This window comes from Halichoerus grypus, chromosome 9 (genome assembly GCF_964656455.1).
Source record: "Halichoerus grypus chromosome 9, mHalGry1.hap1.1, whole genome shotgun sequence".
In the NCBI taxonomy this organism is placed as follows: Eukaryota; Metazoa; Chordata; class Mammalia; order Carnivora; family Phocidae; genus Halichoerus; species Halichoerus grypus.
Window position 1 is genome coordinate 340,394 of NC_135720.1, and position 15,957 is coordinate 356,350.

The window sequence follows — 15,957 nt, forward strand, 5'->3', positions numbered from 1 at the left end:
CCTGTTTCCACCGCATTCCCCAGGTTGGAGCAGCTGCTGTGGACCCTGTGTCCAGGGGAAAGGCTGGTAGGCTCTGTGCTGAGCTGCAGGTTTCACAGACCCCTGGCCTGAGAGGACGTGCATTGAGCTCCAGCTGGGTGTATACCACACCTGGATGGGAACCACGGCCGAGCGCCGCTCTGCCCACTCCGGAGCTTGGAGGCTGTGCTGAGAGTCACCACGAAGGTCATTTCCTCTAGGCTTGGAATAGGGTTTCAGTGTTGCCCTAATCTTAACACCAAGAAGACCTGCACATCCGTTGAATACGCCTAGTAACCACAGAACCACAGGAAAACAGGGCGAGGGAGGCCTGGGCCGTCCCCGTCAAACCCCAGCTGGTCTGACTTTGCAAACCCCGTTTTCTAGTCCAAGAGAAGTCTTTGAAAAGAGTGTGCAAATGGATAACTCTGGACTTCCCGGCTGACTTGTTTCCCTTCTTTCTGTTTATCCAAAATGTCTTTTGTTACAGCTTAAGCTTGTCACTAGCCATGCACCTGGGTCTGCAGAATCAGGCTGCAAATGAGTCAGTTTAGGGTCAAGGGGTAATCTCTGTGTAAATTCTGATGCACACGCTGAACCTGATCGATGCAGCTGATTAATGATTAAGATGTCGAAGTTGCCGTGGTCGACAAAGACTGGAGAAAAGCCATCTTAAAAATGTGTGTGTGTTTGTCAAACTGCTTTTATCACCTGAAGGGCTGGGCGGTAGCTCTGCCTACCCCGAGTGGATTCCAGCGTGGCTCTGCTTCTGACGGCGGTGTGCACTTGCCCCTTCCCTTACTGAAAATACCTCCCAAGGAAGAACCGCGAGGACAAAGCAGATAAAGGTGCTCAGGGAAGAGGGTGAGGAAGCTGCCTTGCTCCTGGCTTTCCCACAATGAACACATCCCCCACATCGGTGGGATTCAGCTGTGGGTGCTCACTTTTGCTTTCCTAGGGTCTCAAGGTCAGCTCTGAAAGCCCAGTGGTTGTTCAACAGGAGCTTCCCAAGTGCAAAGGTGACCTGGAGGAAATGCCGTCCCGTCAGACAATTGCGGGAGTCGGCGCTGGTTGGCAGAGGCCACGCTGTGAGGCCTGGCTCTCCTGCCACCGCAGGTGGGGGCCTTTCTCACACAGGAGCCTCTGACCACCATTTACACGGCCTATCCCTGGAGACACCTGTTTCCTCCAGAAAGGGCCACCAAAGCACGGACATCTGTCATGGCCGCGGAGCTGTGGGCCTGCCCGCGTCAGCCACCAGGAGGCTTGACTAGTAACGCGTCGTACCATGAGCTTGTGGAGGGCCTTACAGTTTACACATGGCTCAGACCCATAGGACTAATGGAGGATCCCGCACTTCATCCAAGGCTTCCCAAACAGCATCTCAGAAACATCTTAGTGCCTCTCCAGGGAAGAGAGTGACAGGGGGCCTGTCCGGGTTCTCCTGGGCCTGCAGACTGCCCCAGCTTCCAGAAGCCTGAGTCTCTTTGAGATTTTCACTTACTCCCCCTTTTGCTCAAAAGGATCACTTGGCATGTGCTCTTAGCAGGAACAAGAACCACAGGACTTTTGGGGTTTTCTTGGATGTGGCCAAAATGGAGAGCCTGTCCCCAGAGCTGTTGGACAACAGACATTCTTCCCCCAGATGTGTGTCTGGCACACAAGGCCACTGGGGCTTGGACCTGGAAAGGGCTGCAGATCAGAGGCCACATTCTTCACGTTCTACCCACGCTCACTTCCATCACATTGTCACCCCATGACCCACGTGACAGAAGGCCACTTCCTGTGCATCTGGAGGCCAAGGGAAGATGAACACCAGGGCCTGCAGCTGAGACCCCCGGTTCCTCTGGGGGAACGCACTAGCACCGCCACAATGAGGGCTCGAAGTGTGCGAGGTGCCACGTACTTTCACCGTATTTGAAACCCAAGAGCGATCATTGAGGGCAGTTCGACAAACACCAACTCTTTGCAGACGAGGACCACACACCTGAATGTCTGCCCGGAGTCTGCGTTTGCTAACGATGGATGTCTGTGCCGAGCACCCAGGGTCTTCTTTTCTTTTCCTTTTTTACCGTAGACTTTCCGCCTCTTGAATCCGTTCATGGACAGTCTGGACAGCTCTTGGTTGGGAAGACACGTTCTCTTCTCCTCAGAGTCAGAGCACAGGCCCCGTTGTCATGGAGGCGCCAGGAGGTTTTTTTAATTAAAAAAAAAAATCATACACAGAAATAAAAACGCTGGGGTCTCATGGGAGCTAAAGGCTTTCTTCCAAACAGTGAAATGATTTCCACACAGCCTTGAGAAATTCCATCTCCGTGCCTCAGTTTCTCCATTTCAACATTTGTTTCATAACCTCATTTCCTGTCACAGCCCTTGGAGTGCACCGAGGATGAACGAGGCTGTCCCTACAAACAGGACCCAGGACGGCCGAAGGTCGGGCCGCTGACGCACCCCACCCGCCCCCACCGCGTGGGCCCTGGTGTCCTGCCGCCCATCTCTGAGCCTTTGGAATGAAAAGTGTGTAAAGTGTGTCCAACAGGAACTTCAAAAAGTTAAGTAAATAAAAATTATTTTTTCTTTAGATGAATTATAACAACCCTTAAGGAAAATGAAACAGCTCCTTGGTGCCACTGGCCAGGCCGTGGAGTGACTGGTTTTTCAGGTCGGGCGGGGCCCGCATCTACCTGAGCGGTGCTCACTGCCGTTGCTGCCGGAGTTTCCCGAGCAGCGGGATGTGCTCCTCCCTGGACGGCTCGGATGTGCTCCATGTGTAGCCCACGGAGGGCAGAAGCCACTCCATCACTGAGAGGGTCTTGGAAAAACAAAGATGAACGGATTCCTCCTTAAAAAATCCGTTATAGGCGACTCCTCCAAGGAAAAAAGCAAAAAGCAAAGGGGAAGACCAGTTCCAACACCAAGAGCGAGGACCAGCAGCACCCTTCCACCATAAAAGAGGCATCTCAGAAGAGAGCCGTGCCCATATTCACTAACTCTGTCCAGGTTCACGGGTGGGGCTCTGAGCGTCGCGCTCCCCAGGGAGGCTGTCAACATCGTGGCCTCTGCCTTGGTTTCCCCACCCAGTTGCCTCTTCAAGAGCCTCCTGATAACATCCAGGATTAAATCACTCCCAATTTTAATGTCAGATTCTGTCTTTCAGGTGAGAAATGGAGCTCAAGTCAGAGGCACCGGTCTTGTTCTGGGTTTTGGGGTTTGGTTTGTATTTCCCTAGGCTCCAGCATTAGAGGGGTGCTGGGGGTGCTGGACTTCCCACCCTGGGTCCCACTGCGCATGTTTAGCACCTGGTAGGAAGCAGGAGGAGGGGAGGGACTGCATCCCAGGGCCTAGGGGGGTATGGTATGGGTTCACTCTGATCTGTTAGCAGGACAGGGAGTGGCTAGGCTAACAGTAGTAAATAGGCATTTTAAGTCTATCCTGTCTGCTCTGGGCATCTCCTCACCTCCCCTTAGAGGCTGCTGGCCCCAGCCACACGCGTGTCCCACAGGGATGGACGGCCAGGGGAGCAGCGTCACCTGAGGGGCTGGGGCACCTGACCCTGTCTCCCCACCATGGTCACCTGTGCGGGCCTGACTTTGAGGACTGCTGGTGGCCGGAGCAGGGCAGGGTGGTGGGGTCAGGACCAGCAGCAAATTATAGACCCTTCCCTGCCTGCACTTCCGACCCCGTCCCCTTACCCTCATCTCCTCTCCTTCCCCTCCGGGGGGGCCTGGAGAAGGGAGAAGAACATCTGTGCAATTAAAGATAAGAAGGAGTGACAATGTGGGGACGAGGAGGAGGCATGGGGTGGGAGGCTCTGCAAGGGGAGGACCTGGGTCCAGGTTTGAGGAGGACGTATGCCAAACTCCCACCTAAGCACAAGAGGAGAGTGTGTGTGTGTAGGTCTGGGGGTAGGAGGGGGTTGATGGGAGGGGTCTTAGGAGCTGAGAGAGCTGCCAGAGAATTGGAACCCCCAGAGTGGCTGAGACCGCCTTCCCCAGCCCTAGGTGAGACCTCCCCTCTGACTGCAGGTGAGACTCCCAGCTCCAGGTGAGACCTCCCCTCTGCCTCCAGGTGAGACCTCCCCTCTGGCTCCAGGTGAGACCTCCCCTCTGACTGCAGGTGAGACTCTCAGCTCCAGGTGAGACCTCCCCTCTGACTGCAGGTGAGACTCCCAGCTCCAGGTGAGACCTCCCCTCTGGCTGCAGGTGAATCTCCCTCCTGGCTAGCTCTTCATGTGTTTGGTTACCCTATTTGCTGCCCCCCACCTCTGCACGACTGGGGGTGAGATCTTGTCCCTCCCCCACCCCCGCCCGGGGCAGCTGTGCCACCCGAGCGTTCAGCCGGTGTTCACAGGAGAACAAGACTTCAGCCCGCCCTTCTATTTGGGTTTAAGTGGATGTGATCACAAAAGGACCAGCAGCTGCGCTTCCCCCACCACCTTCTGCGACTCTGCATCTTTCCCCAGGTCTCTGGATGTCTGTTCCTGCAGAGCCTGGCCTGGCGCCAGAGGAGGAATGACCCCAGCAGGCACCACCTCCCCAAGGTCACCCGACCAAAGATCCAAAAGCCACAGGATGGCACCTGCTTCACATATTCCTGCAGATCTAGACCCAGGCCTGCAGGCCCTCCTCCCTGCTCTGCTCTCCTCCCTGCCCTGCCCTCTTCCTTGCGCTGCCATCCTCCCCGCGCTACCCTCCTCCCCGCGCTGCCCTCCTCCCCGCGCTGCCCTCCTCCCCGCGCTGCCCTCCTCCCCGCGCTGCCCTCCTCCCCGCTCTGCCCTCCTCCCCGCGCTACCCTCCTCCCCTCGCTGCCCTCCTCCCCCTGCTGACCTCCTCCCCGCTCTGCCCTCCTCCCCCTGCTGCCCTCCTCCCCGCGCTGCCCTCCTCCCTGCGCTGCCCTCCTCCCCCTGCTGACCTCCTCCCTGCTCTGCCCTCCTCCCCGCGCTACCCTCCTCCCCTTGCTGCCCTCCTCCCCCTGCTGACCTCCTCCCTGCTCTGCCCTCTTCCCCTTGCTGCCCTCCTCCCTGCGCTGCCCTCCTCCCCTCACTGCCCTCCTCCCTGCGCTGCCCTCCTCCCCTCACTGCCCTCCTCCCTGCGCTGCCCTCCTCCCCTCGCTGCCCTCCTCCCCATCTGCCCTCTTCCCCTTGCTGCCCTCCTCCCTGCGCTGCCCTCCTCCCCTCCCTGCCCAGCGCTCTGGGGGCCTAGGAGGTGGCCACCGGGAGTGCTTCTCCAAGAGGCTGGGGGCCTGATTTGGAGGGCCGTAGTTTCTGCCCCGGGGGTGTCCCACCCACGGTGGGGTGCAGGTGACAGCTCGCAGCAGACAGGCAGGCTGCTTCCGGGGGTGGGGGGAGATGGCATCAGGCAGCCGTGCGTGGCCCCCTCTGTGCAGATTCACAGCCTGTGCCACGGCCGAGTGGGTCTGCCCTCCTCCCCCGCGCTGCCCTCCTCCCGCTGCCTCGCTCCTCTCCGGGGGAGCCAGGCGCCTACCCTCATTAGTGTGTGTCTTAAAACTCCCAAGCTCCCTCCGTGGGGTGAACCTGCGGGCGGCCTGGGGAGGCCTGGAGCCCGCCGACATGGGCCTATCCTTGGCACACCTGGGTTAGTCCCTTCACTTCGCATCATCGTGGTGTCCTCTCTGTAATGCAGGGTGTGGGCTACATTCCCGCCCTCCCTCCGTAAATGTGGGTGCAGCTCGCCGTCAGCAGCAGCCATACTGCAGGGCCCCAGGATGAACCTGCAGCTCTGGGATTACTGCCCTTTTACCGCTTACAACGGACAGTGCCGGCAGCCCCGAGAGCTGAGCAGAGCAGATAGGGTCTCACAGGACGGGGAGAGGGCCCAGGGTTGGTCTGGGGCCACCCCCAGGTGCTTGGGGACACAGGGGAGGGGCTGGGTTCTGACGGCAGGTGGAGTAACTGTGGGTGTCTCCCGGGCCTACAGGCGGCAGTTCCAGTGGGCGGTGGGGAGGGTGGGCGGTGTCCACGACCCAGCAGCCCTTGTCCTTAGCCCCTACCTCTTTCTGCAGCTCATGAAGGTGGCAGCTGACCGGAAGGCTACCTGATATGGCGGGAGGTGAGCCCCTGACGTGGTCACGACACCATTCCCATGAATCACTCAGGTAGCCAGTTCACGGGACTGGGGAGGCAGCAGCCCGACGTCATCGCTCTGGTTTTTTTCCCCTGCAGTCCCTGCAAGGGCCCTGAGGTGCCGAGTGGGTAGGCCTCGTGTGCATGCTCCACCAGCTAGAGAGAAGCCATCACCCGAAACGGGGTCTTTTCTGCTCTGAAAGCCATTCCTTTTGCATTCTTTTCTGTCCATCAGACACATGGTTTCATCTAAGAAAGGACAGAGATGGCGTGCAGAAAGCACAGCGTCTGAGCACCGGCAGGCAGCTGGGGATTCTCCTTCCCAGAGACCAGAACCTTCTGGGCAGGTGGCAACATAATTGTCTGAGAGCCTGGGCACTGATCTTGTGTTTTATGTGGCCATGAAATACTAATTGGGATTGGACACATTCTAATTAATAGCAAGATAGTGGATGATCACATACGCTGGTTTGGGAGGCAAACAACCAAACTTGTAAAATTTAGTTTCCCACGCTCCCGCTGAGGAGGGCATAGACGCACCCACCACGCGGACAGCTCCTTTCACCCTTGCTGGGCTCCCACGGGCCCGGACCCCAGGGAGAAACCACTCCTGCAGAATGGGCCCCCACAGACAGGGCTGTGCAGCGGGCCCCGGGGCGGGTCCCCAGCCCTCAGGCTTTGCTCCTGCCCTGCGGAGTCTGACCCTGAGACCACGAAAACACCTGCGTCGCTTTGTCCGGGAACAGGCAGGGTCCTACGCTTTGCCTGCCATCAACCAAGCTGCAAGCCCCCTGCATTTTGTGAATTTATATTTTGTGATATCGAGGGCTTTGGGGAATAAGCCAGGCCAGATGCGATTCGGACCCCTCCCAGCTGTCCCTGGAGCCCACACCAGGCCAGTCGGAAGGGCCTCTGGAGGCATCTGTCATCTGTAAAGTGGGGTGGCCATGTTATCTCTGGATTTGGCGGGAGCAGAAAACAAATGCATTGTTCATTTACTATTAGTACACAGTAGGCATTCGATAAATGTCCCCCTCTTTTTACAAATTGCCGAAGATTTACAAATTTGGAATGCCCAGGATTACTGAGAGGATACTCAATATGGTATACTTAGGGACATCAAGAATGTTTTCATTTAAGAAAATCTTTTCCTGCTCAGTACTTACTTTTTCAAATTTGGCTGTGCTCTGGACGTCATGTGCAAAGTGAGCATGTGGCCTTGGGGCCCTTGGTCTAAAAACAAAACCTCCTTGGAGGCTGGAGCCGGAGACTCCCTCTGCTGCTGGGTGCCCTGTAGGGAGTTTGGGGCACTGAGCTCTGTGAGCTCAGGCCCACCCACCCCAGGGCGCAAGGAGTGGAGGCAGGGGGAGGCGCAGCTGTGAGCCTCGAGGCAAGATTCCTGAGGCCTCCTGACTCTGCGAAGGCGCTCCATGGTCGGTGGGCACACACACCCCTTCCTCCCTGCTGCCTGCTCCCCTGGGACCCGGCACTGAGTCAGAAACAGCTCCTGGGAGGAAGGACGGCTCTGTGTGTCGCCCCAGCAGAAGAGCCGCCTGCTCGGGGTCTGACAGAAGGACACGGGAAGATGACAGCTTGGGGCGCTCTGAGAACCGGCCGCCAGGCTGCACCCCATTAGCAGAGCTGCTTACAGATCAGACACATAAATAATAGCCTCACGCACACATTTTATTACAGTGCTTAATAGCCCTATCAAGGACCGGGGAAAAACAACGCATCCTTTGATAGCATTTTATGTTAAAAACCCGTGAGAGAGGGAACGCTCCCCTGTCCAAGAGCATCTCTGCCTCTCTGAAAGCAAGGGCTATTCTGACAGTGCTGATGGTTGCTGTCATTGTCGTCCTGGTAAACTTTCTGGCTTCCTAGCGATGGTCCCTCCCCACCAGACGGCCCTCCCTCTCAATCTGCTTCTCCTGCCGGGCTTAATTGAATGTCCTGATGCGTAGGAAAAGGGTTAATGGCATTGCCCAATGACACAATATCTTGGATTACAGACACCAGCCAGCAAAGGCCAGCAGCATGGTAACGAGGCCGGCGCCGTGGGAACGGGGGGCGGACAATGACGGATTGACAGCGAGTGCGGACGGCCCACCTTTGGGAGAAACCGTACCCCACAGCATGCGGGGAAAGTGAGAAATAGTAGCAGATGCTGCGGGCCTACCAGCAACAGATGCCTTCTGGCCGCGGCTCCGCCAGCCAACCAGCTCCCGCCGGCCGCCCAAGCAGGAGCATTTCCTCCCCGCCCCCGCCTTTGTTGGAGGGAGGCGGCAAATACAGATATTGCAGAGGAATTAGAAACAGCAGATGGTGGCGGCAGGATCTGATGAGATCGGGCTCCGGTAGAGGCATACATTTCGAGGCGGCATCAATCATACGTTCCTTCGGGGAACTGCGAGCTCAGGCCTCTGCGCGGGCCGTGCTGCCCACCTGGGGCCTCCCTGTCAGCAGGCTGACCCTCCGTCCGCCTTCAGATGTTGCGTCAGATTTAGCAGAGTTTAAAGAGAACATATGTTGAATATTTGGTTAATTCAATTTGTGCTTAAATAATTGATGTTGGCCAATTCCAAACGTGAAATTTTAAAAGCCTCCTATGTTTGGTCTGATACATTATCCATCATCCTATTGTGCGGAGGGGGTTGTTTTCATTACAAGGCGCATGTTCGCTCCCTTTTCGGCGCGAGCTGGGATGTCGCACCACCTTTCGCCTTCTGGCCCCTGTGGAGGGCGCGCAGCCTGCTGCGGGCGACCTCCGTGCGCGGGGTCCCAGCGGACGTGTCGTCGGAGTCCACGCGGCCACTCACCAAAGTGCCGTAGGAACAATGACCCCTGGGTCTCACGTGCTTTCAGAAAGGAGTTGAGAGACCCTGCGAGGGTCACGACGCACGCGGCCCACACAGCTCGGAGCATCCTTCATAACGTCCGCGTTGGGATATTTTAAGCCACATCTGCTCCTTTCCCAGGCACAGAGCTGGTTTCCGACCCGGCGCGGGAGCCCCGTGGAGGCGGGTGTGCGGTGGTGAGCGGTGCTCTGCGGCGGGCCCGTCTGTCTGGGGCCGGCTCTCAGGGCCGCGTCTGGCTGGGCGCCCACCGGTCAGCCGAGGCAGAGCAGGAATCGGATGTCTATGACCTTAAAGAATAAGTTTCTCTCCCTGAGGAAAAAAAATCCAGGTGTGATTTTCATACTTGAAAATAAAATGTTCAAATTCAAAAGCAATAGCTGATCCTTCCAGGAAATCTAGAAAGAGACACAAGTAGAAAACAAAATCATCTGTGCTCACCATCCACAGGTCATGTCTTAGTGTGTCCTTCCAGGCTTTTCTCCACACACAACATTTATTGTCTGTTTTTAGGGATTTATGGATTATACACATAATTTCATCTCATGTTTTTTGCTTTATATTATGACAGAAGCATTTCTCTACCCTTGAAGTATTATCATTTCTACATAACATTCCTTTTACTCAGTTTGCTTTTTAAACATTTTTGTCTTTTTAATGTTTATTTGAATGTTCGAAATGGTAAAACTCTTTACTCTTCTGGATAAAGCTGGCATGAACTTGTTTTGAAAATATTTTCTTTGCTAGAGCTCAATTTATTTCCTTAGGCTAATTTTCCAGGGGTAGAAAATGGGATACATGTAGGAACATGAAAAAAAGAGTCCCCTTTTCTTTCTGCTCATAAAGGCGACACACACTCATTGTGGATACTTTGGAAAGGTTCCAGAGCACGCTGGAGACCCTCGGTCTGCGAGGCCCCGCTCGTCTGACGGGGGAGCGCAGGCTGCCGGGAGCGTGTCTCCAGGTCAGCCAGCCTGTGCACAACTGTCTGGTCTGAGCGCCACGTCGTCTGGCGCTTTGTCCTGGAGGTGTGTGCGGTGACCCTCCCTGATGCAGGGCCCCTTCCTCCTCGACGGAGTGGGGGTCCAGTGATGTTTTCTCTTCGCCTGTTATGAGAACCCAGCAGAGGATTCTCAGGAAGGGCCTCGGGCTCTCCCGAGCTCTCTTCTCTCTTCCTGGCTCTTCTGGGGCTGAGGACCACATGGTGAGCACCCCTCCAGGTCCACGGGGCCCGCCTTCACGGCCTGTGGGAGGGGAGCTGGCTGATGCAGCCCCTGGGATGGCCAGCGTGGGCTCTCTTGCTTGCATGAGACTCTTCAATCTGGGCAAACACCAGTGCCCGCTTCTGGAGAGCTGCTGGTCCCTTTCATCAGCGTGGCAAAGGGGTCATGTCTTCAAAGCATTAAGCTCTTTGGCTGAAAGGGAAAAACCGTCCCAGGAAGTTAGAGCCATTTCGAGATAAAGTTGGTTGGATACCAGGTGTGTGGGTCCCAGACACCAGACGTCCCGCTTGTGTGGGTTAGAATTTCTTCTAAACATGGTTTTTTAATGGTTTTACACATATTCTGCCATTACAAATAGGTGTTTTTATGGCTGAGTTTCTGATATTTGGAATTTGTAGCCTTTCTTCTGTGGGTCATTCCTTCTGAAGCCTCCCATGCGGCTTTGTGACCGGAGCAGGGTTCCATTTCTCTGCGCCTCAGGGGCCCCGTGGACGCCTCCGCATGCAGCGCCTCCTCCCCCGTCCTCAGGGCTGCTGCAGGGGTCCATGCAGACGAAACCACAGACGTGCTCAGGCGCTCCAGAAACATACTTCAGCTCAGAAGACAAGCATGTTCTTCTGCAAGGGCTTCACCCCTTCTCTTTCTGGAGGACGTCTTTACAAGGATGCACAGCACCACAGAGTTTACAAAGAACGTTCTTCTCGGTTGTCTTGATTGTTTATATGTCACTACGACTGACTCAGCACACCAGTCCTGGTGCCTCAGTTTCCTTTGTTATCCCATCAAGGGGTGTGGCTTCTGCTGGGATGTCTGCGTGCATGAGGGGAACTCCGTCTGGAGCCCCTCCCAACTTGGGACCTCATGCTCCCACTGTCATTGGTCAGGAGGCTCCTGTGGAGCAGGCGCCGTGTGGGTCCTGGAGACGCGGGTCCAGGTGGACACGGCCTTCCCTCATCGAGCAGAATTATGGCTGTCCTTGGGCTAGGAAAGCCAGGGTCAGTGGCCATAAGGAGCTACATAAAGCACCAAACCTCATTTGGGGACAGCAGTGGGCACGGAGCACGTGCCACTGAAGAAGAAGGTGCCATCTCAACTGTGGCCTGGAGAGTGGATGGGAGCCAACAGGGGCAGCCCGGAGTGAGACCTCCCTGAGGCACTGGCGATGAGTTATCAGCAATGAAAGGCTTTCCGGCAGCTCCCCACCCAGGTCCAAGCCACCCTCAGCAGGCCAGCTCCCATTCTGCAGCAGGAATGCCAAGTGCCCGCTAGGGCACCTCATCACCCTTCAGCCGTCTCCCAGGACACGGCGTGGATTCCTCGTGGTGCCTGTTGTCCTGCCTCTGGACACGCTCTGCGAGCCGTCAGGAGTGAGGTCCGGGGGGTCTCAGTGGGCAACCCCGCTCCTCTCTCCACAAGCTAACCCTTGGCTGATGGAACTCCAGCCCCGACAAATCTGGCTCAGCCTGGACTTGGTTCTGCTCTGTTCTAAGAACATCTAGGGCGCCATCGTGATGTAAGACCAAGCCCCTTGGGCTGGACAAGGCCAATTCTTTCCCCCTCAGACCTTTTCCATCCCAGATGACAGGCCCTCCTTCTGGTGAAAACTGGGGTGTTTTCCACCTGAGGTGGGCTCGGCACTAAGGTGCTTCCTCCACCCTGATTGAGCCGATATATTATTTACCTCTTCCTGTCTGTCTCCCCGGGATAATGAGGCCACCAGGCACCTTTAATCTACGTCTGCTTCACTTACCAGAGTCCGGAGGTGGGAAGGAGGGAGCAGAAGACACCTTGGTTTCAATGAGATTCTCCTTCCTTAGTCAGAAGCAAGAGTTTTAAATTAGAGTTCACAAATGTGCATTTCATTCAGTTTTAGCAGGGTAGACATTATATGTTAAGAAAACGTCTGCTGTCTGGTGAGGAGAGGACACAGCAGCTGCGCTGTAGATGCTGTTAGTGATCAATACATACGTCTCTAATAATAACTGATAGCTGAGAGCCAGAATCTAACTCTCGTGACATCTCATTCTTACGTTGGCCCTGATGTTTCCCACATGTGGTGTTAAGTCCCCCATCTTCAGGGAAACCCGTCTCCTTCGTGCTCTGGACGTGCTCCCTGACCCTGTGCCAGGCTGTGCCCATGTCATTCCCCTAGGTCTGGATGCCTGGACTGTCCCGACAGCCAGCACCGATGCCCATGGCCTCCAGGAGGCTTCAGCCTCTTTGTCGGTTGGTATCGTGGCCAATGCCAAGGGCTGGATGGTGTAGCGGTCAGAGAGGGAGGGAGGGAAGGGAGCCCAGGAGGTGCTCTGGGGGCAGCAGCATCTGTGCCCCATGCCTTGGGGATGGCAGGAAGGGGCAGGGCCCCAGGACGGGACCACCGCTTTGCCCCGGGATGGCTCCCCCATGCCTCCCTGGGCCCCCAGCTCAGCCCCGGCAGGTGGGTTCTCAGTTCTGTCTACACTCGGTGCGCACCTCTTATCTGGGGCAGCATTGCAGAGACGTTCTGAGATGAAGTCACTGTCCGGGGATGTTAAGGAATGTCTGAGAAACTTCACTGAAAGCAACAGGGTGAGTTTTCTGAAGTTGTTGACGTACGAGATAGAAGATGACTGACCATGCACTGGTTATGTACGTGAATCATCAGGTTTCATTTCTCTGCATCTAATGGGAAGCGTCTTTGGTTTAATTCTCCCTGTCAAGGGGCCAGTTAATCCAGACTTCCCCAGGCACGCAGGCCCAGCCACCATTGGTCCCTTTTGCTGAAAGGGCTCGTCCTGTCAGCCCCTGGCGTCTGTGAATGGGAAGCTAATCAGCACCATTGGAGAGAGAACCAACGGCAGGGTCTTCTCTGTCCTGCCCTCTGTGATTTCACACCTTTTATGTAAAGCAACTTCAGAGCCTTTACCTATTTGAGGAATTTTTCAATTAACATTTCTTTTCCTCAAGAGAGACCAGAGCCTTTGGTTTTCCACAAAAGGTCGGCTTCCCTCTTCCTATAACAAACGTGCTCCGTCCAGCCCTTTAGGCTGAAGGCCTATTATCTGGCCTTGGTGACTTAGGTTAACCACCCTCCCCTAACCCCTAATCAATAGCTGATCAGAGCCCAGCAGGGAGGAATTTCTGCTTTAAAGCCGCTGCTCTTCAAACTAAAATGGTCCCCTTTCATTCAAAAAAAAAAAAAAAAAAAAATGCCTTGGTTGCGTTTTAAATCCATCTAACAGGCAGTGTTTAAAAGGAAGAGGAAAGAAAAGATAAATACGGCAAACAGAGGCAACAAAACTCTGCACACGTTCTGAAGCTGCTGTGTTTGGTGGAATCTTACTTATTTCTCCCAAATACGCTTTTTTATTGCCACAATTTTTGGTTGAATGTTTTATTAATTGATTAAATATTTTAATGGAGTTGTCATCACTTCAAATAAAATCCCATGAGTTTACAGATTTCAAATCTCCTCTGAGACTCTTTTGAAAGTCCAGATTTAATCACAGAATCTAGTCTGGATGAGTGGGATTTAGTGAAGGGTTTGACTAGTTTTGCTGGAAACTTAGCTCAATTACTTCAGTGGGATTTTTATGTTTGGTGGGAAGGGTTTTCGTCAGTCACGCACACAGTGAGAGCCCACAGATGGGCACACAGTGCACACGGACATGCAGCCCTGCAGGCAAAGTGGGGGGCCTGGAGCGGCCGGGGTCTGGCAGAAGGTTCTGGAAGACTGGCAGTCTGTGAGGCTGCGCTGAGCCACACAGACCTCAGGGTGGAGGGGACCAGGGCAGGACAGAGCACAGTCTGAGGTTAAAATGTAGGTATTTCTGTGCATTCATGATTTGGTCCTTTTTTAAAAGACCAGAAAGCCAGCTTGATTTATGAGTAATCTAACAAGCCCTGGAAAGCTTGGTAAATTCTTCTGTCCTGTGTATGTGGCTGCCCCTAGGTTTGAAGTTCCCGTGTTATACTTCTGTTGTTGGTGGGAAGGGGAGTATTTTTAAGGTCGGCTTGTCGTTCAGCACTACCCAGGGTGAACTGACCCGCAGCGACACGTTCCTGTCTCCCATTCTAGTGCCATAGCCCACATTGCTGTGAGAGTGGGTTTTTCTGTGAAGCTGCTATTTATTTCAGCACGACAGAGTAAACACAAAGGCCAAGCGTTCTCCCATCGACAAGAGAAAAGCACAGAAAATGCACAGTGGCTGACGAGATAGACTGCGTTTCCCGCAGCGAGGCTGCTGTGTTTCCTGGCGGCCCTCCCCAAGGCTGGCCTGTTCCTTAGCCTGGTGCCCCACCGAAAACGACCAACTCCGTCCCAGTGCTGCCCCCCCGGGACACGCGCGCCCCCCACGTCTGACTGCACGACCAGGGCGGACCCCGCAGTCCTTCTGGCAGGCTTCCTGATGCTCCTGCTCTTCCCTGGCCAAAATAGGCCCTCCGTGGACTGGGTCTCGACATGACCCCACAGGTGGTGTTTTGAAAGTCACCAGGGTTTTCGTGCTCTGTGTAAACCTACATCCCATGCCTGGCTACTCCCCGACGGGCGGGAAGAGGCAGCAGCCGAGCGAGAGCCCGTGTCCGCACAGGAGGTGACCCAGAGGAACCAGACCGTCCCAGGGCTGAAAGAAAGTCAGGGCGCTTGGACGGAGGAAATGCTGAAAGCTGGCAGACACCAGGGCAGATTCCTGCCCTTGGGATTCAGGTGTGTGCATTCGGGTCACAACTCTAAGGAGGTCCTGAGTCAGCGGGCTGGGCAGTCCCACAATGACTTTGTCGGACAGATATTGTGACAGAAATAGTGACACCAACATGCACTGCGTGGGGGCCGAGACCCTGCCCTCCTAGGTCTGAGGGACTTGTTCCTCAGACTGCTTCCTGTGACAGCAGGGTAATAATGGTTCTCAGCGCTTTCTCCACACAAGGGTCCTCTCCCATTAACCAGCCTGTTACTCGTGGCAGGTGGAAGGCGCACAGACTAACCGCGTGGCCCCGACACAGACCCTCGGGCTCTGACGCTCTCCCCGGGCTGCAGGAAGGACTTCCTGTCCGGGGACGCCTACACCAGCACTCCCGTCAGAGGCCTGTGACTTGGTTCATGGCCAGGTGATTTTAGCATCCACACAACTGAACGAGTCCCCACGTCTCGGGAGGACACCAGTTTCTGTGGCGAATGAGCAAACTTGGTGGGAAGGGTGGCACTCACCGTCCTGCTGGGCTAGTGTCAGGTGACCCGGGGCCTCCCCTGTCTGCACGCTTTCCAAACCCTGTGGCACATCTGGGTGCTTGACCATCTAGAACTTAAGACGCCTCTGTAGGAAAGTGATTCCAAGTAGAAAAATCACTGGGAAGTGACTGATACTTTCATCGAAGCCGCTCGGGATGTCTGTTCATGCGTAGGCTGTGATGAGGGAGACAGAACTCTGGCCGTTTCTGACCCTGTGGGATTCTGGTTATTTCAGGGGAGAGACAGGCAAGGAGCACGCAGTAATAAAAATCACCGCAAAATCTCCAAACCTCATGGGAGAGTCATGGGATGTTGGGTCTGGAGGGGTCGCTGAGGTTCAGACACCTGTCTCACGGATGAGTAGAGCACCTGACAAGCTCATAGTTGTTCTTAGTTCTTGATTCCCAAGCACCTTCCACTCGCCAGAGGGGCCAGCAAGGAGCCGAGGGGCCAAGAGGAACTCGATTGCTCTTCTCTCGGCCCGAACACAGTCTGGACACACGTGGGACAGAACTTCATGGCCGGACACTGGGCTTCAATCAAGGAGCAAAGTCAAGTGCAGAAAGGGTT

At 55.3% G+C, this 15,957-nt stretch overlaps 1 long non-coding RNA gene across 1 annotated transcript; it reads left to right on the top strand.

The window, feature by feature from the left end:
* The first annotated feature begins 5,588 nt into the window (after positions 1–5,588).
* LOC144378918 (uncharacterized) lies at positions 5,589–9,418 on the top strand. The gene is made up of 4 exons (XR_013440869.1): positions 5,589–5,857; positions 6,040–6,086; positions 6,336–6,447; positions 8,113–9,418. It is a non-coding gene; the product is annotated as an uncharacterized LOC144378918 (long non-coding RNA).
* Positions 9,419–15,957: the final 6,539 nt, after the last annotated feature.